The 22,141-nt window shown below is 35.4% G+C and overlaps 1 protein-coding gene across 2 annotated transcripts in view; it reads right to left on the bottom strand.

The window, feature by feature from the left end:
• ZNF652 (zinc finger protein 652) overlaps positions 1-16,160 on the bottom strand; it is a 62,966-nt gene extending 46,806 nt beyond the window's left edge. Inside the window, exons 1-2 of one of the 2 annotated variants that reach the window (XM_039333204.1) lie at positions 15,125-16,160; positions 10,739-10,856 (exon numbers count right to left, since the gene is read on the bottom strand). The gene's annotated coding sequence lies outside the window, so the exon portion shown is untranslated. The remainder of the gene's footprint in view (positions 1-10,738; positions 10,857-15,124) is intronic. The other variant, XM_039333206.1, reaches the window with a different exon arrangement.
• Positions 16,161-22,141: the final 5,981 nt, after the last annotated feature.

Genomic DNA, 22,141 nt, shown 5'->3' on the forward strand with positions numbered 1-22,141 from the left:
AACAATGACAATTGCAATTTTTTCCAATCTCTTAAGTCCTTTTGAACTTTTGCCCATAATGGTTCATAATTGTTCTTATACAATTTTCCATTTGAAGCAGTTAGATATACTCCCAAATATTTAACCTTTTTTACCATCTGAAAACCTGTGGCTTTAATCAAACTTTCCCTGTCCTTAACTGACATATTCTTAGATAATAGCTTGGTCTTACAGTTATTAACTTTAAAACCAGAAACATTCCCATACTGTGTTATAAGTTCTAATAAACCATCAATCGCTTGATTCGGTTGTTCCAAAATTAAAACCAAATCATCCGCGAATGCCCGCAATTTATACTCATTCTTCCTTATCTTTACACTCTTGATTAACTTTGATTCCCGAATCTAAATCAATAAAATTTCCAATGTTAAAACAAATAACAATGGGGATAATGTACATCCTTATCTTGTCCCTTTTTGAATATTAAAATTCTCAGTCAGTCCTCCATTTACAACAATTTGTGCAGATTGCTGCCGATATATAGCTTTAAGTGCATGTAAAAAATTATCCCCAAAATTCATTTTCTCTACCAATAAAAATAAAAATTGCCAGTCTAATTGATCAAAAGCTTTTTCAGCATCCAAAAAGATAAAAGCCACAGGAATCTGGTTATTCTTATCCAAGTACTCAATTAAATTAATAATTTGTCTAACATTATGTTTCATGTATCTCCCTGTTATAAATCCTGCTTGATCACTATGAATCAAATCTTTCATAACCTGCATTAGTCTATTTGCCAGAATTTTTGTAAAAATCTTATAATCAACATTTAATAATGAAATTGGCCTATAATTCTTAGGCTCTGTAAGATCCTGATCTTCCTTCGGAATCAATGATATAAAAGCTCTTTTCCAAGAAGGAAGAACTTGCATACCCAACAAAATACTGTTAAAGAGTTCCTTTAATGGCCCTATCATTTCTTCAGATAAAATCTTATAATAATAATAAGTCAGTCCATCTGTTCCAGGAGACTTTCCAACCTTTAACTGCTTAATAGCTAAACCAATTTCCTCCACAGTAATTAAGCCATTCATCCCATTTTGTTGTTCCTCTGAGAGTTTAGGAAAATGTACTGATTGTAAATATTTATCTATGTCAAAACCCTTTATGTTATCACTTGAATATAATTTTGTATAAAAATCCAAAAAGCTTTTTCTAATCAAATCTTGCTGAAAAACCTCAGTACCTTTATACTTTACTTTCTCTATAATTCTAGCTTTCTGTTTCTTTCGTAACTGATAAGCCAACCACTTCCCAGGCTTATTCCCATTACAAAAAGTATTATGTCTCATATACGACAGATTGGTAGCCACCTGATCTGCCATCAACATGTTAAATTGTTCCTTAAGCATCTTTATGGATACCTTTAAATTATTATCAGTTGGGTTAAAAACCAACTCTTGTTCTTTTAGTTTAATCTCTTCTTCTATTTCTCTACGTCTTTGTAACCCTTTTTCCCTAAAAACTTTATTCAATTGAATCAAAATTCCCCTCATATATGCCTTACTAGCATCCCAAACCATAGACATCGATGTCCCCTTATTCATGTTTATAGCAAAAAAAATCCTTTAAATGCTCTTTACACTTTTGTACAAACTCCTCCCGATTAAACAAGTTCTCATTCAGTCTCCAAGAACTTCTATTCCCATCTTCCATCCACACAGGACTATGATCTGACAATGTTCTAGGAAAAAATTTCACCTTCCTCACTCTAGAGAGGAAGTCACTAGTAATCAGAAAAAAATCAATCCTTGAAAATGACTGATGTCTATCAGAATAAAAAGTAAAGTCTCTATCACTTATATTCCTTTCTCGCCAAATATCAATAAGCTCCAATTCTTCTTTCAAATCAAAAAAAGTCGTAGGTAGTTTAGTTTGAATAAAAGTTTTAGAAGAACTTCTTTTGTCTATAGTTGAGTCTAACACCCCATTCCAGTCACCCATCAAAATTACCGATTTATAATCCAACTGAGATATCTTGCCATGCAGCAACTTATAAAATTGTTTCTGTTGTTGATTGGGAGCATATAGTCCAACAATAAGAACTTTTCGGCCTTGTAATAATAATTCCACAAAAAGGGACTTATTTTTGAGCTAGGGCTTTTATTACGAGCATCCTGAAAAATCATGGTAGAGCTTATTTTCCGTCTGTGTCTTAATTTTGGGGAAACACAGTATAAAGAATTAAAATCTTGGGGAAATTCATTTTTTTTAATTAATAAGTATGTTCTGAACATTTAGTTTCATAAATATATTTAAGTGTGATAAATCTTAATAATTAACTTTTTAAATTTAAAAACTAGCACACATATCAAAAAGCTCTAGGAACAATATTCCAATAGCAACACTTGTGGAATTGGAGTAAAGAAAAAGAGGAATAATGGATCATTTTCTCCTAAATTGAATTAAAAGTAATCTTTCAAGTACATCTCAATATTTCCTTCCTTTTCTATATCAATGTTTACATTACAATATTTTTCCATAATTTTCTGTAATATAGATTTAGTGATGGAGCTTCTTGATTTTTACAATACAAGTAGTTATTGACTTACCATCATTTGTTTAGTGACTGTTCAAAGTTACAGCAATACTGAAAAAAGGGTCTTATGACTGCTTTTCATGCTTATGATGGTTGTAACAACCTCATGGTCACGTGGTCAAAAATTCAGATGCTTGGCCACAGGGTCATATTTATGACAGTTGCAATGTCCCGAGGTCATGTGACCTTCTGACAAACAAAGTCAATAGGGAAGCCAGATTCACTTAACAACTGTGTTACTAACTTAACAACTCCAGTGATTCACTTGAAAACTATGTCAAGAAAGGCTGTAAAATGTGGCAAAACTCACTTAACAACTGTCTCAACAGAAATTTTGAGCTCAATTGTAGTAGTAAGTTAAAGACTACCTGTACTATGCTATGATCAGCCTTATTTCATTTATTATGAACTGGTTTTCTTTGCTGTTCTTTTTGAGTTGTCTCATTAAATAATGACAGTAAGCAGATCTTGGGACTGAAAGTAAATTTTCCTCTATCTATATACTATTAATATTTTTAATTACTTCTGAACAGAACTTCTGAATACAGGGCAGTCATATAGGAATATAAGCACCCTTCCCTTTGCTACACTTTTATCATTTATATAGGCTTTCCCCAGCATCTTTAGTTACTTGTATATGCATATACAGGACCACTCTGATATAATGGATTAGGCATCAGGCTAGAAACCATGAGACTATGAGTTCTAGTCTTATCTTAGGAACAAAGTAGCTAGATAAGATTGGACTGGTCACATTCTCTTTGCCCTAGGAAGGAGGCTATGATAAGCCACTTCTGAAAAACTTTGCCAAAAAAACTGCAGAGTCTTACCCAGGTAGTCTCCAAGAAGAAAAAAAATTACAGCAAGCAGATAATAACATCAATGATGAACAGCTTAAGTAATTTTCTCTGTTGTTTGCTAATGTTGACTGTAATGTGAATTCTTCAACCCAATATCTGTGTCAGAGGTATTATATCTTAAATCTAACACGAATATTAGACCTTTAGAAGACTAACAAGATTCTCATGTAAGATTTTCAAACACTTTTAGCAGTTGCAATGCAGTTGTCTTGCAGATTATATTTTTAACCAAAAAACTTATTTAGTAGTAACAATTCATATATGCCATTTTTTGCTTTAAAATATATTCTGGCATTATTTGATTATTTATAAAACAATTCCTTAATCTAAAAAGAATTTGCAAACAGGTAGCACTGCTAAACTATTTGGAAGAAAAGTCATAACCCATAATTGCTATTAACAGGAGGGAGGTAGATCTAATTTTCCTCCTAGTACTTCCAAATCTTCAAAGAAGAGTCAAGAAACCTACTTAAATATGGTTTATGTTTAAAAAATATTTAAAAATTTGTTTAAAAGTCAAATGGATGATTCAGTCAGGTTCTGTTCCAGTAAATACTTGTTCAAAGAATTTTAGGCCTGATGTTATGTACAAGAAGTCCAAAAATGGTACAAATCATTTCAGATGAATAGCACAAGAAAATACGTAGAAATAAATTATAAGGTAAGGTAAGGTAAGGTAACTAAGTTTCAACAAGTTAGGGGAAGAGTACATCAACATTTTTATTGATAGACAGGCATGATTACTAATGGGTAATAAACTCTTGAGGATAAAGATAAGGTTAAGGAAGAATCCACTAAGAATAAAGAAGACAAATGCATGATGCTTGCAAATTTCTACAAATATAATTCATGCAATGAAATTCAAAGAAATCCTTGACAATATTTTAATACTATACACAAGCCATGTTCAATGAGTTCACACAAAAGCACTGGCTTCCAATCGCAATGTTCCTGAGACAGACAATTATTACATCACTTAACATTGTTATCCCTGTACTGGAAATCTTGATGTCTCCCAATCCTTTTTCAACCTCTGAGATCCCTATCTAGAACTAAGGAGAAATTTCCTGACAGTTAGAACAATTAATCAGTGGAACAACCTGCCTCTAGAAGCTATGAATGCTCCAACACTGGAAGTTTTTAAGAAGAGACTGGACAGCCATTTGTCTGAAATGGTACAGGATTTCCTGCCTGAGCAGGGGGTTGGACTAAATGACCTCCAAGGTCCCTTCCAACTTCACTACTACTACTACTACTACTACTACTGAATCCTGTGAAAGATTGTCTGCTACATGTTATAAAATGTTAATATAGTACTTTCAGAATCATAGTTATTATTATAAAACATAATTAAAAGAATTTAAAATATATTTAAACATTTTTCTGCTAAGTATCAATGATTACAGAAGCGCAAGATTTTCAGGAAATTTCATGTGTTTTGCAGGACTTGTTGATATATAACTCCCATGAATACAGAGACTGTACTGCTTAACATTTGTTAGAAGCAAATTTGCTTGGATTCAAATTACAGATGCTTTATTTGCTTCTTAACATAGAATATAATGTAATTAATATAGTTAAATTGTAGCTTAAGATGTTAAGGTGCCACTGAATACACCACGGGTATCAAACTCAATTTCATGTATCAGCATTGTGGTTGTCCGCAGGGAGGGAGCAGGGAGATGTGGCTAGGTGGGCATATGAAAGCCACTACAGTATAGTACATAAATTATGCCTACAGTATGCCAGTTCAAGTAGTTTTTAATTTATGTTCATTTGATCACTTTCAGACAGTTGCCATCTCTCAGTCCAAGCAAATATACATAGCTTTTGACATGATGTACATTATTATGAATGTAGTTTGGGGAAAAATGAATTCAATGCACTTATTTCTAAGAAAAAATAACTGTAATTATTTAATAATTGTTTTTATTACATTGACTCAATATTTTTTTGACAGAAGAGTATAATCAATTATATTTTGTTAGTGTGAAAGGCCTAATTTGTGACAAGAAGTAATTTTCTACGTTCTTACAAATCAGGGATTTTTTTAAATAAAAAAAATTATGCCACAGGAACTCTTTTTCTTTTTTAATCCCAGAATTCTGATCCTCAAAGTGGCAACCATAGTGAGAGGGTTTTTTGTGAAGAACAAGCCCCATTCCTTCTGTTGTCAGAAAAATTGCTATGGAATTCCTTGCTTATGTTTGATTTTCCCCTCCTTAGTCTCTCACAGAACCCTAGCATTTTGCAGAACATAGTGTGAAATATCCCATTGTAAATAAAACTAAATCAGAAATCTGTCAAAAATATTGAAAGCCTAAATAAGCAAAAATTTCATTAATTTTTAAAAATAGTAAAATGTTTTATGTGCTCGCAAAAGAAAGAAAAACTAATAAAAATTATCAAATGATTATTTTTATATTACTGAGATAAAACATTAGCATAAATACTTAGGTTGCTAATAAATAATTTTATGTAATCCTCAATTATGACTGGTTGCTTAACAACCCTTTAAAATTACAGCCTCTCTGGAATGATTATTTTATAGCTCATAAAGCACTTCTATTGTTGTAAAATGTTGTGCCACTCCTGCTGCATTTCAAGTGCTTGATAACCTATTCACCTTTAGGACCAGTTGCAGCATCCCACAGTCATGTGACCATGATTTACAATGTCTTTTTGCCCGTTTCCAGCACAAAACACTCATTTGGTAAAATGGGTTTGCACTTACAACCATAGATTCACTTAATAACCATGGAGATTCACTTCAGAATCACAGCAAAAAATATCATAAAATCAAGTCCAGTCATGTGTGCCTTGATTTATGACTGCAAAGACAAGAGGTATGACCAAAAACCCAGTCTCAATTGCAGTTGTAAGTTGAGGACTACTTGTATGATGCTAATAAAGAATACATGTGTTAGTATCTTCTTATGTAAAAAAATATATATTTTCCTTGAATCATTTTACATTATCTGAACTATTTTTCCTTCAGCACAATTAGATTAGGTAATCTCTGAATGAGAAACAGATCATGGCTATGCACATTCTCCATTAAAAGAAGAACCCTGAATAAATAATTTGAACTTTTTATTTGAGAAAAATTTCCATAGCATACTTTCTGCTAAGTTAATCTTTCAGGCTGTTATATTGCAGAAGCTGTTTGCTATTATTGGACACATAACTGATTCATGCTAAGCACTAGCTCTGGTTTCTTCAATATACTGTAGTTTCAATGAGAATCTTTTTTTGGTATTGCTAATCACCTAGCTCCTGGTTTTTTAAAATAATATTACTTAACTGAATGGCTAGCATGCTCTAAAATAAATCAAACATATTTCACATAAGAAATGTTTCATAAGCCTTGCTTGAGCCTTAAAAACACTGTTGAAGAAACTACTTAAGAGCTGAAGTCGAACACTACATCTAACGTGTGCAAATCCACCAAGGGGATGGGGAATAGAGAACATTCCTAAGAGCTAAGTGGAGACAGATTTCCCCCTACACTCAGGGGTGCCAAACTGCCGGCCCATGGGCTGGTCGTGTCACGACAAAACCACACCCACCCCATTGCTGTGCAATGGGAAAAAAGTTCTGAGACGTCATGCGACGTCACGAGTTTGACATGACTGTTCTATATGTATGAATTTTACTTATTTCTTTAGCATGTTTTATCTTAGCTGCCTCATTTTGGTTTGTGAATTGTAAAATTTCCCTAATTCAACCATCAATGTAAGTATATTGTTCAGTATATGGACATATAAGATCCTTTCTTATGATCAGAAGTGGAACAGAAATCCTGTCATAAGTTGTTGCGGTCATAAATTGAGACATTCATGTGACTAGACTTAGCCTTTTGACATGTTTTACAGGGGTTGTTAACCACTGTTAAGAAAATCAAGTAGACACCAGCAAAAAAGTTGCAAACTGTGGTCAGGTGACTGCAACATACTGCAACCAGTTGTAAAGGCAAACCAGTTGTCAATTCTCCAATGTCAATGCAGCCGAATGACCAGGGCAGGGGAAGGGATATTTTGTGATGGCTGGAAGTACTTTATGGACTGTAAAACACCTGTACCAAGGCAAGGACTATACATACACACAACCAACACACTTCTGAGTTGTTGATCAAAGTTTCCATATTATCTCTCTCTCTCTCTCTCTCTCTCTCTCTCTCTCTCTCTCCTTTCTTTATCTTTGTCTCTTTTTCTTTTCTTCCTTCTTTCCTCCCTTTCCCCCCAACTAAAAAGCCATAGTTAACATAATACATGAAAAAAAATCTCTTGGTTCCATGAATTTTAAGCATACAATTGCTCTTAAAGGTTTTTAAATTGAATTTTAAATTGAATTTCTGCATAAGTATGACCTAAAATGTGATCTGATTTTCCACATGATCTAAAACTAAATAAAGATAACCCAATTAATGAGTCAAAAATGTTCATTAGTTTATAAGAAAATGATCTAAACCAGTGGTTCTCAACCTTTTTAATGCTGCGACCCCCCAACTGGTCGTAGGTCGAGGACTACTCAACCGGTCGTAAGTCGAGGACTACTCAACTGGTGCCGCATCGTTTGCAGAATGGGACTTTTGGCGGCTCAGCAGGGCAGAGACAGCCTGGACAATTCCCATTAGCTTCTGAAGGCCAATAGAATTAGACTCTATTCAGGGAGTCTATTCTATTGGCTTTCAAAAGCCAACAGAATAAAAGGGAGTAGCACAGCTAAGGAAAAGGGGGGGGAAATGGTGGACTGCGTTGTTTGGTGACCTCCGTGAAATGGTCATTCGACCCCAAATGGGGTCCCGACCCACAGGTTGAGAACCACTGATCTAAACCTACATATCGGAGTGTAGTATAATCAGAAGGAGGGGATTGCCCACCAGCAAGGTAGATGGACAGTACAGTTGAAATGGGTGCATCACTGGAAGTCTTGAAGGTCCAAATTGGGGACAGATCGTCTAGAGAATAACAGTCTGTGTGAATGATAAAAGTGGACACCAACATGATAGCACATAATCTATCAAACAGGTACAACCACGTAATTTAAAATACTAATCTATCTATTCTTCTGAATAATACTGACCACCAGGCTGCATCATTTTATCAGTTTTATTCTTATTAGGAATTGCCAGTACTAGCATATCCCGAATACTAACTGGAAAAGCAAATTACATTTATAAAACTAGAAGAAAAAAATTAATGGGATCCCAGAGGCCATTGAACTTACTAGATTTTCCTCCATCCAAAGTTGCATGGGAAGATATCAGTGAGGGGAAAAAATTAAATGATACAGCAATGAAATATCCATCAATTTGAAAGAATTGTACATATAATAATCTGAGATTTGAACTTTTTTGAGTTCTGATCATTGCAGAACTCAAATAACGATAAAAGATAAAATAAAGATAAAAGTTGCCCTTTAGAGAAGAATCTCTTAGTAGAATACAGGATGACATTTTCTGGATCGTACTTTCCAGAATAATATATATTCAAGAAACTGTCAATTATAACAAATAATACATTATTTTATTGTGTTATTTATAAGAAGACACAAACATTAGATATATTTTTTCAAATTTCTTTAACATATAGAAAAGACGTATTTCATAATTAAGATACATTCATGGGAAGGTGGAAATGAACAAAACACAGAATTTTGCACATTTCCACATGCACATGTATGTGAAATGAACAATACTGGGGAAGGAGAAAATGAGTGATACAAAAGGTAGAAAAATTCCTTTACCAAAGTATTCAATTTCTATCACAAAGCAATCTTTCATTACTGGAAATATAATAAATTTACAGTGTCCATGAAAGCTGCATTTAAATATCCATATGAAAATTGAATCATATGAAGGTTCATTGCATAGTCAGCCAGATATTTAGACTGGATTTGGCTAAAGGATCTGGATTAGGCAGATATTGTTTGTTCATGCTAAAGTATGATGGCAAGATGTAAACTGTTTCAAATAAAGCTGCCTTTGAAATCTACTGATTGTGATTTTTGTCAATGCTGAATGATTATTATCACAACTGCCAGTTCTTTAGTTAGTATTGGTATTTGTGTGCAGTGAGTTCTTCTTAAGAATTTAGGATGTTGTAATATACCAGCATAGTATAGCATGGATCCAAGTAATGTGGCCTTTTGTATGTAATTGACAGAAGGAAATTTTGTCAATGCACAGATTCTCTAAGTGTCATCCAAAATTTTTTTGTATGGCACCCAGTATGTCAATAACCACTAGGACCATCAGGGCCTGCTTATATCATTATCTTTCCACTTTGATTTTCAGATCTTGGTACTTTGTGATCTTCTCCAATTCTGTTTTCTCTTCTACTATCTGTTTGTATTGCTGCATCAATTATCTTCTTTTCAATCAGAGTTAAATCTGGTGTTTTATGAACAAAGATTTTATCAGTTTGTATTTGGAAATCCCACAGTATTTTAATCTCCTCATTTTCAACAACTTTTTCAATTCTATATTCCTACCAATTTTTCATTACTGGCACATAATAATCTTTACATATGTCCCATTTAATCATTTTGGCGACTGTGTTATGTAATTATTTTTTATTGGTTGCATAGTCAGATATTTAGACAGGATTCGGCATTTTTAGCCATCTTTCGAGTTCTTCTCAAGGACCTGCGATAGGCAGATGTTGTTTGAGGGTGTTAAAGGCAGTATTGTTACTTATTATATTCTCTGTTAAAAATCCTAGCTGAATTGGAATCCAAGATTGAAGAGGAAGTGATATATTATACCTGTATACTAAGATTGTAAGAGTTTTAAAAATTTATTTACTTAACCATTTTAAATAACTGTCAGTTCCGCAACAGTGACTCTGATGACACGAAGGGGATTAAAGCCAAAACAAACAAGCAAAAAATTCTTCAGCAACTTAATATAATGTACAGAGTGAAGCACTGACTGTAAAAATAAGACATCCAAAATAGTAACAATAATGTAACATACTCCCCAGTATAAAACATCATCCCATTTTTAATTAATAAGGGCAAAAAGAGACAGATCTACCAATAAGAGCTCATTTAGCTTCTTAAGTCAAATACTTAAGGGACAAGAAACAACTCAGAATTGAAATCAATAAAGTATTGGTAGATGTAACTTGAAACTAGCCAGAATGGATTTGATTTAAATCAAGACGATTAAAATCATGATTTAAGTCACTAGTAAAAAGGCTTGATTTAAATCAACTCGATTTAAATTATAATTTTTAAAAAGCAACTGTCATCTCTGTCCCACAGTGACCCCTCCTCTGACCCGCTGTTGACTCACCGACAGTCCCATTCACTTTAATGGAACAGCTGGTGATGCCGCAGTGACACAACACGGTAAGGGATGTGGCGGGCAGCAGGTGAGTGGATGCCCGCTAACAGGTGCTGCCATGATGGATCTGAAATGACAGGTGCTCTTTAAATGTAAGGACTCATTCTTGATGGTAGTTAGTATCTTTAATATTATTTGCAAATAAAATGATAGTTTTCTATTTAGAATAATAAGCTGTCATGTTAGTAAAACAGTGATATCAGAACCAATTTTAGGTTAATAGGTTAATCACACATAGTTGGAAAACTACTCAAATTCTTTTATTTAATTAAAACACTTAGAGCCTGGTACAGATGCATTTCTCTTCAAACAATCATACAGTTTGTAATATACATACACTTGCAAAAAAAATGGGATAAAGGAATATTCTGGAACTTTGTTTTATGATTTATCTCATGGTTATTATGAAATTGTGTGAATGCATCAATGCAGTGCATGTTATCTCAGCTTGCAGAGCTTGAATTCATTGAACGAGTTTATAAAAAATGTAAATATTGCAGAATATACAACCTCATGCTACATAACCAAGCTCCATTTCATGCTGAATAAACTACTAAATTATTAATGTATCTTAAATAGAATATTTAGATAGATTTTTACTCCAAAAGTATTTTATTAAAATACATTTGATAAAAATAAAAAAATCCAATTTAAATAAAAAATATCTGATTTTTTTATTTTTTAAAAAAATCATTATTATCCATCCTGAAACTAGCCTTTATGAGGTACTTTAATTACTATCCTCCATGCAGGATGCATTACATACCCAAGAAGAATTCATTATAATGCAGCATATACTGATTTCATATGGCATGCCATAGTTCTTGTTAACATAAGTCAGAACAGACTAACAAATAAATCTATTCCATTACTTAACTGCTGTAATTTGGAAATACAAGGTGGTCACATTGGGAAGAGGATTGATATGGGCAATGCAAGCAAATAAAACTTGTATTCACTGTATTCTCTTTTAACTTGTGGTTTTTCTATTCATTATAACATTAATATCATCACCCTCAAAACATTCATAGAAAGAAAATGGTATAGATTCTGGTTCTCAATAATTCCAGGCCTACACACCAAATATGCTACGCTATGAGTATCTGTAAGTATTGTTTGCATTCATAATATAGTGTAGGAAGACTTTTCATTATTAGGGCTGTGTAGCATTTCTGATTTGATTCTTTAAAAATGCTTTGGAGGATGCTGGAGCATAAACATGTCTGCAACTTTTTAAAACAGCTGGGCCTTCTGCCAGGTTCACATGGCAACCAAAGAAAGCACCTTTTGGAATTTAATTTGAAGTGAGGCATAAGTTCAGTAATTGTCCGGAAACTGTCCTGTCATTAACTCATACTACAAGCAATCCAGCATATGTATTAAAGCAAGCAATAAAATAAATAATATTTAAATCAATTCTTAATTAAATTATCTAGAATGTAGAATGAAAATGTGTCTCCCAAATCTAGATTAATTTTAAATCAGTTAAAGCATCCTTCCCCTTCATGCTGCCACTGCAGAAAACATTTTATTCATTATGTTAAGTTGAAAGAACTAATGTACCTCCAAATGAACACAGATTATTATAGCAACTATAATCATTGCGGTTTCTTATCTGTAAGTTTGCTGGGAAATACACACTTCCACTGATTGTAATATCTCAAAGCTGCAGTGCATCTGGCTAATATCCATGTTTTAGAATTACTGTTAAGCCTACTGGTACTAGAAAATATTCTTGCCTTTCCTAACCACGTAATACAAATCATGATACAACTACCTTAATGTCTTCCTTTAAGCCTTCTATTTCTCCAGCATATAATATACAGAACATCAGCATAGCAATTTCCTTTGTACCATTGTTACTATGCATTAATGATACAGAATATAAATATGATTTAAACATCTTTCTCTTGTTAAAAGTAGTGTTACTCAGACACACACTAACCTGAATATATTTTTTACTTATTCACTTATCCATTTATTACTTTATTTAGGCCATGGGTGTCAAACTCGCCACCTCACGTGATGTGTCGCGACGTATCATGACTCTTTTTGCATTGCCGGCAATGGGGTGGGTACAGCTTCGGTATGATGAAATCCATGGGCCGGCAGTTTGACACCCCTGATTTAGGCTGATGTGCTATTCCAATTGTTATCAACTCTGCATGGCTTATATTCCCTCATTTGTAAATAGGATTAAAAAATACATAAAAATAGAGAAAAAAAACAAAAAAAATCATCTTATCTATTCACCAAGTAATTATATCATTCGTCAATAACAATTGCAACCATACTCCAAGACAAAACAAACTCATAACATTCCTCTATCCTGATGATGTAGCAGTTTTTAAAATCCTCTATAAAATCAACAGAATGTGAATGCAATTTCATAGATGAAGGAAGGGAGAAGTCATTGGGTGGGCAGATATAATCAGAAGTAGGCAATCCCAGATATACCCAGGTCCAAAGCCCTGAAAGGTTTTAAAGATGACAACCAGAAACTTGAACTGCATCTAGAACAGTGGTTCTCAACCTTTCTAATGCCGCGACCCCATAATACAGTTCCCCATGTTGTGGTGACCCCCAACCACTTATACATCACCGGGTGTCAGGGGCGTGGCCAAAGAAAAAGGGGAAAAAATGGTGGACAGCCTTGTTTGGCGACCCCCGTGAAATGGTCGTTCGACCCCAAATGGGGTCCCGACCCACAGGTTGAGAACCACTGATCTAGAAGAAATATAAATATATCTCAACACAAAGTGGAAACTGTTTTCTGAAGGATGTAAATTATGCATCCTTGTTCCATAAAGTTGTTGTACACAAACAAAATCTGAACTATTATAACTCTGGCAAGTATATTACCCAAGTAACTACTTATTAGGCATAAAGATAATAGGGAAAAAAGAATAACTCAGAATGAGTTGGTTTTCAGGTTGTTAAGCATTTCTATAATACTATCAATTTTGTTTTCTTTATTCTTTTATTGCCAGCCCCATTAACATCTGATGCCAGTAATGTATAATATTTTCAAGTATTCTAAGTACAATATATTTCCGATTCCACACATTTCCTCTCTCTCCATTTTGTTCTTGGCTCTGGGAAATATCACGTCCATCTCCATCTAAAGGTATTATAACTATTGCAAAACCCATCTTTGTAAAAAAAAAAAAAATAGTGCAGGTCTGTTTCCTAATTGCACATTTTTCTTGGGAGTAGTAATTTTACAAGTTGTACTATTTTGTCAGGTAGAACATCAAGGAGAACAGATATTTATGTTAATTCAATCACAATGCTGGCTTTCCAAACACAATTTATCAATTTCTCTCACAATATCTTTCTCAACATTTATCAGAAGAAATATACTGTTCAACATGCAACAAAAGATTAGCACTTGAAGAATAAGATGTATTCTTATGCAGAATGTCTGAACTCAGATTTCATATGGATGTATCACCCAAAGCCTAATACATAGCCATGCTTTATAAAAACCACATGCTGTCAAGTATTTTATAACCATGCAGACATTGACATTTTATTTATTAATCTATTTGGATAACTTCAGTGTATTTCACAATTGGAGAAGAGCATGGAAAATAGCTTCAGATTTCCTTACATTATTTGAACTACAGCAAATCTTTATTAAATGCATATTCAGTGGAGATTACTTTTAATAGTATATAAGAATGCAGTCTTTAGGTTGGAAAGGGAAAACCATACATATGTCAAAAAATATTAAATAGTATTTCTTGTTTATAATCACCAAGAATCCCTTTGCTTTCTGGTGGAATTCAGAAAACAAAAAGGAACTGTTAATGTAAGGATGCAAAATACACATGATACTACTTCCTCTTCTTCAGATATTTCAAAGCTAAAAATTTCAGGTAGTGAAATCCAATCCTTTTTGAAGTGTCAAAGTAAATATTTTTTCTATATGTAGAAAAAAAAAGAAAAAGCCAACTTCTATCTCAACTTTTCAAAATTTTGTGTTTCAAATAAACTTCAACTTAAAAGTCTTCAAAGTAATCAAGCTCATAACCGTTTTCATTAGCTCTATAACCACCACTTCTGCAGAGTGAAGGATGGTTGTAAGAAATATTGCTCCAAATGTAAGTTTCAAGATGATCATGCCTACCTGATATCCAAAGCATATCAATATCAGTTACTTTGTACATGCTCATATGTACGTTTGACAAAATATACTTTAATTGTGCTGGAAACCTGTATCACTGCACTTCCTGGAAAAGTGGGAGATAACTAAATGAACGAACGAAGTTCAGGGGCTCATCAAGTCCTGCTCCTTTTGCCAACTGGGCCTCTTTCCTTGCACGAACTCACCCAGGCCGGGATCGTCCGCCGTTGTCGCCTCCACCGCTCCATCGCTGCTGCTGCCGCCGCCGCCGCCGCGATCCATGCTTAGACGGGGGAGGGGAGGGGGAAGGAGAGGGCGGTCAGGGCCCTCCTTCCTTCCTGCCCTCCCCTGGTTAGAGCCCCCTCCGCCGCCTGTTTTCAGGACTAGGCCTTGGCTCCTCTGCCTCTACCTCCGCCGTGGTTCTGCCTATCCTTCGCTCGCCCTCCCTGCTGCTGCTGCCGCCGCCGGCCGCCGCCGCCGCAGCGCTACGTGGCCCTCGTCGCAGCCAACCAAGGCAGTCAGTCAGTCAACCTCTCGTTACGCCCGCCCCCCCCACTCGTTTTTCCTAAAGCGTCGCTCTCTGGCTAGTCCTGAGGAAGATAACGAATACGCTTGCGTAGAAGCTCTCGCGCGAGAACGCGCGGCTTTCCTCAGCTTCCTTTTTCAGGGATTTCTGCTTTCCCCCCACCCGGTCCGTTTCCTGCGTGCGCATGGGCGCGAGTCCTACCGTGAGCGCTAGTTAAAGAGCTTAGTCCATCGTCATCTCTTGTTTTGCTCGCTGTGCCACTGCTCCCCCCCCGCCTCGTCCCGGGGGAATGAATGCGCTTACGTTACAATGGAAAGGTTGGCTGGCCAGCGCGTGCGTGGTAAAAATCAATCTCTGACGTTCCGGGGAATTCACTTTGCCTCAGGTGAGAGCGGAAGACAAAAAAAAGCGGAGGGGGGAGGAAACAGCATAAAATGTCCCTCTTCATCGAAAAGCACTAGCTTTGTCCGTGTTTCTTTGTGCGTGTTTCTTTGTGTGTGTGTGTGTGTGTGTGTGTGTATCCACATACACATACATACATACATACATACTGGAAAAAGCCTCTGAACATATGCTGAATAAATCATCATCAATAATTCGGATGAGGGGAATAGATGGGGAACTAATCAGATTTGCAGACTTAACACCAAGCTGGCAGGAATAGCCAACACTCCAGAAGACAGGCTTAAGATACAGGAGGACCTGGACAGACTTGAACAGTGGGCGCTATCTAACAAAATGAAATTCAATGGTGAAAAAAGTAAAAGAGTTGCTACCTTGCTCAATAGTAGTAACTGTGAGAGGGATCTCGAAGTCCTAGTGGACAATCACTTAAATATAAGCCAGCAGAGTGCTGCGCTGCCAAAAAAACCCAACACAGTGCTAGGCTGAATTAACAGGGATAGAATCAAGATCACATGAAGTGTTAATACCACTTTACAATGCCTTGGTAAGGCCACACTTGGAATTCTGCATCCAGTTTTGGTCACCATGATGTAAAAAAAATGTTGAGGCTCTAGAAAGAGTACAGAGAAGAGCAACAAAGATTATTAGGGGTCTGGAAGCTATAACACAAGGAACAGTTGCTGGAATTGGGTATGCCTAGTTTAGTGAAGAGAAGGATGAGGGGGGACATGATAGCAGTGTTCCAATATCTCAGGGATTGCCACAAAAAAGAGGGAGTCAAGCTATTCTCCAAAGCACCTGAAGGCAAGACAAGAAGCAACAGATGGAAACTAATCAAGGAGAGAAGCAACCTAGAACTAAGAAGAAACTTCCTGACAGAACAATTAACCTGCCTCCAGAAGTTGTGAATGCTCCAACAATGGAATTTTTTAGAAGAGACTGGACAGCCATTTGTCTCAAATGGTATAGGGTTTCCTGCCTGAGCAGGGGGTTGGACTCAAAGACTTGAAAGGTTCTTTCCAACATCATCATCATTGTTAAAGAAAGCCTTTTTTGCCGAAATTTTTGATAAATAACATCTGATACATCCGGGGCTTGAAAGGGCTTATTAAGATTGGTTCGCACTTTTCACTGAATAAAACAATTTTGTCTGGAGTATTTTAGTAGGCATCCTTGTTACAAGTTCTTAATATGAAACAAACAAAACAAAACTATTCATTGTTAAAGTGGATTAAAAAAATTCAAAAATAAGTTTGGCTCAGGAAAAGAAACGGATGATCTTTTAATGTGTTAATGCTGAGTTAGGCAGAAAAGGTAAGTCAGAATCTAATGGCACATTTCTGTATATACTATACAGTAACAATAGAATGAAAACGTAGTGTTGTAGTGGGAATAAACTTGGGAAAGTCACTCAGAGTGAGATAAGTGGTCTCCAAATTTCATAAGGCTAGTTAACTAATCAGATGTAGAGTCTTCTGTAGAGGAATTGTACAAAATAATACAAACAAGGCTAACTTGAACAAATAATTCAGCAACTACAATGACATTTTTAGTTTATTTGCTGGAACATACTAAAAAAACTCAAGTATTGGAATGACAAGCTGTAAAGAACCTAGTTCTTGAATTTGACAGAAACACTTAGTTCCTTTGCAAAGTGGTTTTTTCAAACACCCCCTATGTGGACCACAAATGCTTTAGGCAAAACCAAAAGCATTTTATTGAAATGATGGGTGAAATTTTCATATAAAGTACAGAAAAAAATATGGATCAATTCAATATACAGCATGTCATGCATCAGAGCAACAAATCAATAAAAGATTAGATGTGAGAAAAGATAAAAACCCTTAAAACATGTTGCATCTCCCCTCTCCCATTCCTTTAGCAGCAATCAAGGACTTCAGAATGTTTAATTGTGAGTCCCTGAAAGAGGTAGTTTTTGCACATCAAAGGAGATGGCTTTTGCTAACAGGAAAAAATGGTTTATCATATTATTAAAATTCTTGTGTTTGTAACCTTTAACTGTGAAACAAAGCATCATAGAGCAAGTTTTTGAAGTAAAGGACCTCAAATGGGCTAATTTACAGAATGCATTCAAAATCATGAGTTACATGGAATTGGAATTTGGCAATTGTTATAAAACATTTTATGAAATAATACAAAATGTCATAAAATGTCTGATGTGGTCAACTCCTGGTGATTGTGCTATTCAGTAAATGTGGGCTAATTTCATAGCAGATATATCTATGAATATCTCCCAGAATTTCAACTTTTCCTATGAAGGCAGTATATTAGAAGCTCTGCTGTTGTTGAAGACATTGAGAAATCTGCTAAGGAAATACCTTTGAAATGATGACCAACAGATCACAGATGGTCCAGTGGTTTCCTAAACTTCATAGTAGACTGAGAGGCCGTGCTAAAATACTAATATTAACATGCTAATAATAAAAGTTAAATTCCAGCTAATAATTTCACAACAAATGTAGCTTACCTCAAAATTGTGCAGTGTGTGATGTTTGTCTTCAATATTATGTGTTTGATGTTGCTGCCTTCAACCTGACTGGGATTTCTGTGTGATTAAGAATTCTAACAATAATTGTACAAACACCTAGAAAGCACTAGGCTTTAGGGAAGCCTGCAATTTATTACTGCAGCAATAACTATTAATTTTGTAATGAAGGGTTAGACCTATCTAGATGGTAGGTCTAAAATCAATAAAAGCATTTTGCTTCCTTCTTTGGATTCCATCATTTAAATAGAGGTAAATTGCACAATTGTCACTGGACATATATAATGTTCAGTTAGCCTGCTGAGCCCAAATACTTCAGTCATAATTGTTGCTAGAAAGAGCTAGAATTTAGAAACAGTTCAGATTGCCTGAAGTTCAGCTCTAAGACAAAACTGTTATTTATTAAATTTATTTAATTCTGGGCAATTTATAGAATATTTAAATTTTGAAAACAAGACAATAAAAACAATAAGAAACAAAAAGTTAAAAATGGTAGAATAATAAACTTGGTTAAAAGGAGATCCTCCTCACCAAAGGCATGGGTGAATAGTTAGGTCTTCAGGCTCCTTCAAAACCCTGGAGTGGGATCTGGAGGGGAATCTTATTCTATAGGAATCTTATTCTAAAGAGACTGATTATAGGGTCCTGACAGAGGGCATTATTTAATTGAAGGAACTCAGACACCAACCATATCAGATCAAATTAATCAGGCAGAACGGACCCTGAAGTACTCTGAAGCAGATAGAACAAGTGCAGCTTTCAAAGCAAAGGTATTACATGGGTATACTGAGATATGTGTCACTACTTGTATCACTGCATTCTGGACCAGTTGAAGCTTCTGTGCAGCCTTCAAGGGCATCCCCAAATAGAATGTGTTTCATTTGTCAAGCCATGAGTGACCAGAGCCCCCTGAACTAGAAAAAGGCACAATTGGCACACTTCTTAGTTTTCATGGCATAATGGTTTAAAAATTAACACTCTACTTTCTGTCATTGTGGCAGAAAGCACATAAAAATAATGTAAAATCTAATAATAATATGGTTTAAAATTCAAGTCTCCCCTTACACTGAAATAAATTGAAATGCCACTTCCAGTATGTAATCACACCCATTAAAGCATATCTTTTACTCTCCTCAGAGATCAAGTCAAAGCACTGTGTGCGAAGTATTCCACAGACAAATGGGTTATTCTAGTTTTCAGAATGTTTGGGTTGTCTGCAATTTTTTTTCCCCCTTTGATTTCAGTTTTGGCATGAAAGGACATATTGCCTAGACAGGGAAGAAAAGAAACATAACAAAGCACATCTGTCTCTGCTCTGTGATCTGTTTGCTAACAGATAGGGTGACATAGAAATTTCTTTGCAGGTATTATCACTTCTGTGATTTTCCTTTTGTCTCCTTGGCTCTGGAAGTTGGGGATTCTTAACCTACTTTCCACAGAGAGGTGCATTCTAGCCCTCAGTATTTCTCATGGCCTTTTTCTAGGTTGTGATCCCAATTTCTTCTTAATATTTTTACTTGGCAACAGCTCAGAACTTGAAGTCTTCTAAATTAGCATGTGGCTTCTCTATCTTAAAACATCTATTTGACAAATAGATGATTTTAAGCCTTGGGCTTAATGGTGTTAGTTCCCCCCCCCTTTTGACAGCTATGGATATTTCTTGGAAATAAGCTCCATTTTATTGAAAAAAATTCTTATAAACACTTATGCTATATTTTTCAGGCTAATTGTTTTTGGAATAAGTGATGTCATACACATTAGAGAAAAATAAATCAAATGAGGAAACTAGCAAAGAGGTTTTTAGCTTCTGTTTACAGCTTGATTTTGTGGGACTAAAGAACTATTGGCAAAAGAAGTTAAATTGGAGCCTAGACATCACAACAGGTGATGTCTTGTATCAAGGAATCCTAGATATATCTATATTGCAAATGGCAATGGGAACATCTAGAGATAACAAGTATCTAGAGATAACATGGATATGCTGGCCAATAAGGAGAGATGTATCACATAGGGATAGGACAAAACCAATGTAAATAGTGTTCAGGAACAAAATAGAATATTTTCTTTCCAAAATGCTCCTTTACTAGTTCTGTGGCATAAGTAGGAACAATATGTAAGGCAGATTTTATGCATGCTTGCATAAATCAGAAGATTGAGAAATCCAGAATTCAGACATCTTGATCTTTTTCCCATTTTCCTGAGTCTCAGTATTTAGATTGTTTTATATGTCTCTCAGGGCAGGATGTGAAAAAGCATTGTAATTGGTGAATACAGCGCCTCTTAACACAGTAAGAGCAGGGGTGTCAAACTGCTGGCTGGCCCACGGGCCGGATGCATCATGCCGAAACTGCACCTACTCGATAGCTGGCAATGAAAAAAAAGTTGCGATACGTTGTGACATGTCACGTGACATGGCGAGTTTGACACCCCTGCAGTAGAGCAATGAGCATCCCCAACTGTACTTTGCAATTTGTATATCCAGCTCTTTACCTCCTAATAAAATATGTTTTAAACAAGCAATGCAGCAGATGAGAGGTCTTGAATTTTGCCACTAAGTGCTTGCTATTCTGGGTCTATTAGGCACTTGTGATTTGGCCTGGAGATCCTAGCTTTGATGCACCTCCAATCTTAAGGCATTTTGTAAACAGAGCTAGGATCTATTCGCCTTAACTTTGAAGAACATAACAATGTTTATTTATTTATTTTATTTATGAGACTTATATACCGCTTTAAGTACAAGCACTCTCTAAGCGGTGTACACCAGTAAGCAATGTGTATGTGTATGTATGTATGTATGTATGTGTGTGTGTGTGTATATATATATATATATATATATATATATATATATATGTATATATGTGTATATATATATATATATATATATGTAAATATATATATATTTACATTGCCCCCAACAATCTGGGTCCTCATTTTACCTACCCCGGAAGGATGGAAGGCTGAGTCAACCTTGAGCCGGTGAGATTTGAACCGCTGACCTGCTGAACACAGTCAGCTAAAGTGGCCTGCAGTACTGCACTCTAACTGCTGCGCCACCTCGGCTCTTGTTATATATTAGATCAAATTACTTACCCATACTATAATCATTAGCTATCAGAATGATGTATAAAGTGCACCTTTCCATCTAAAATTAAAAAGATACTCATATTTCATTGTTTAACCTCATGTAATTTTACATGACTTCTGTGCCATCTCTTATGAGAGTGGAAGGAATTTCTCTATTTTTACACAGCGTATATTCTGTGTGGTATATTCAGTTAAACTGACCTGTGTGGTATATTCAGTTAAAGAAGCATCAAGCGATCTGTCTAATTCTTACAATTAGAGATTTGACTTATGATCCTATATAAGCCTTCTCTGTAAACCCCCCATATCTAGAAAGATTGGACTGTCAAGTCCATCCTTCAGTGACCAGAATAGTATCTTATGGTATGTGCTGTGGAGACACTTCTGAACAGAATGAGATTGAAATCAGAATAGCACTCCTCTTTTAGAGACCTTAGAACTTAAGATTATCTGCCTGCATAAGTATATTTGCCAGCCCCTTTTTATAATAGTTGGGAAGAGTCTTAATAGTTCTGGGACCCCTGCAGCTACAAACAGCAGATAGCTAGTAAGGCTACATGGGCTCCTCCCCTGCAATATAAGAAAATCTATTGGCTGGAAGAGAGCAACTAGGTCATTTGTATCTTGAAGATTCTCATCTTGCAAACTAATTTGACCAGTATAGATATCACTGGAAAGGAATACATGAATATCCTCTAAGTC

This window comes from Crotalus tigris, unplaced genomic scaffold (assembly GCF_016545835.1).
Source record: "Crotalus tigris isolate CLP2741 ecotype Arizona unplaced genomic scaffold, ASM1654583v1 scf7180000024472.5447098, whole genome shotgun sequence".
In the NCBI taxonomy this organism is placed as follows: domain Eukaryota; kingdom Metazoa; phylum Chordata; class Lepidosauria; order Squamata; family Viperidae; genus Crotalus; species Crotalus tigris.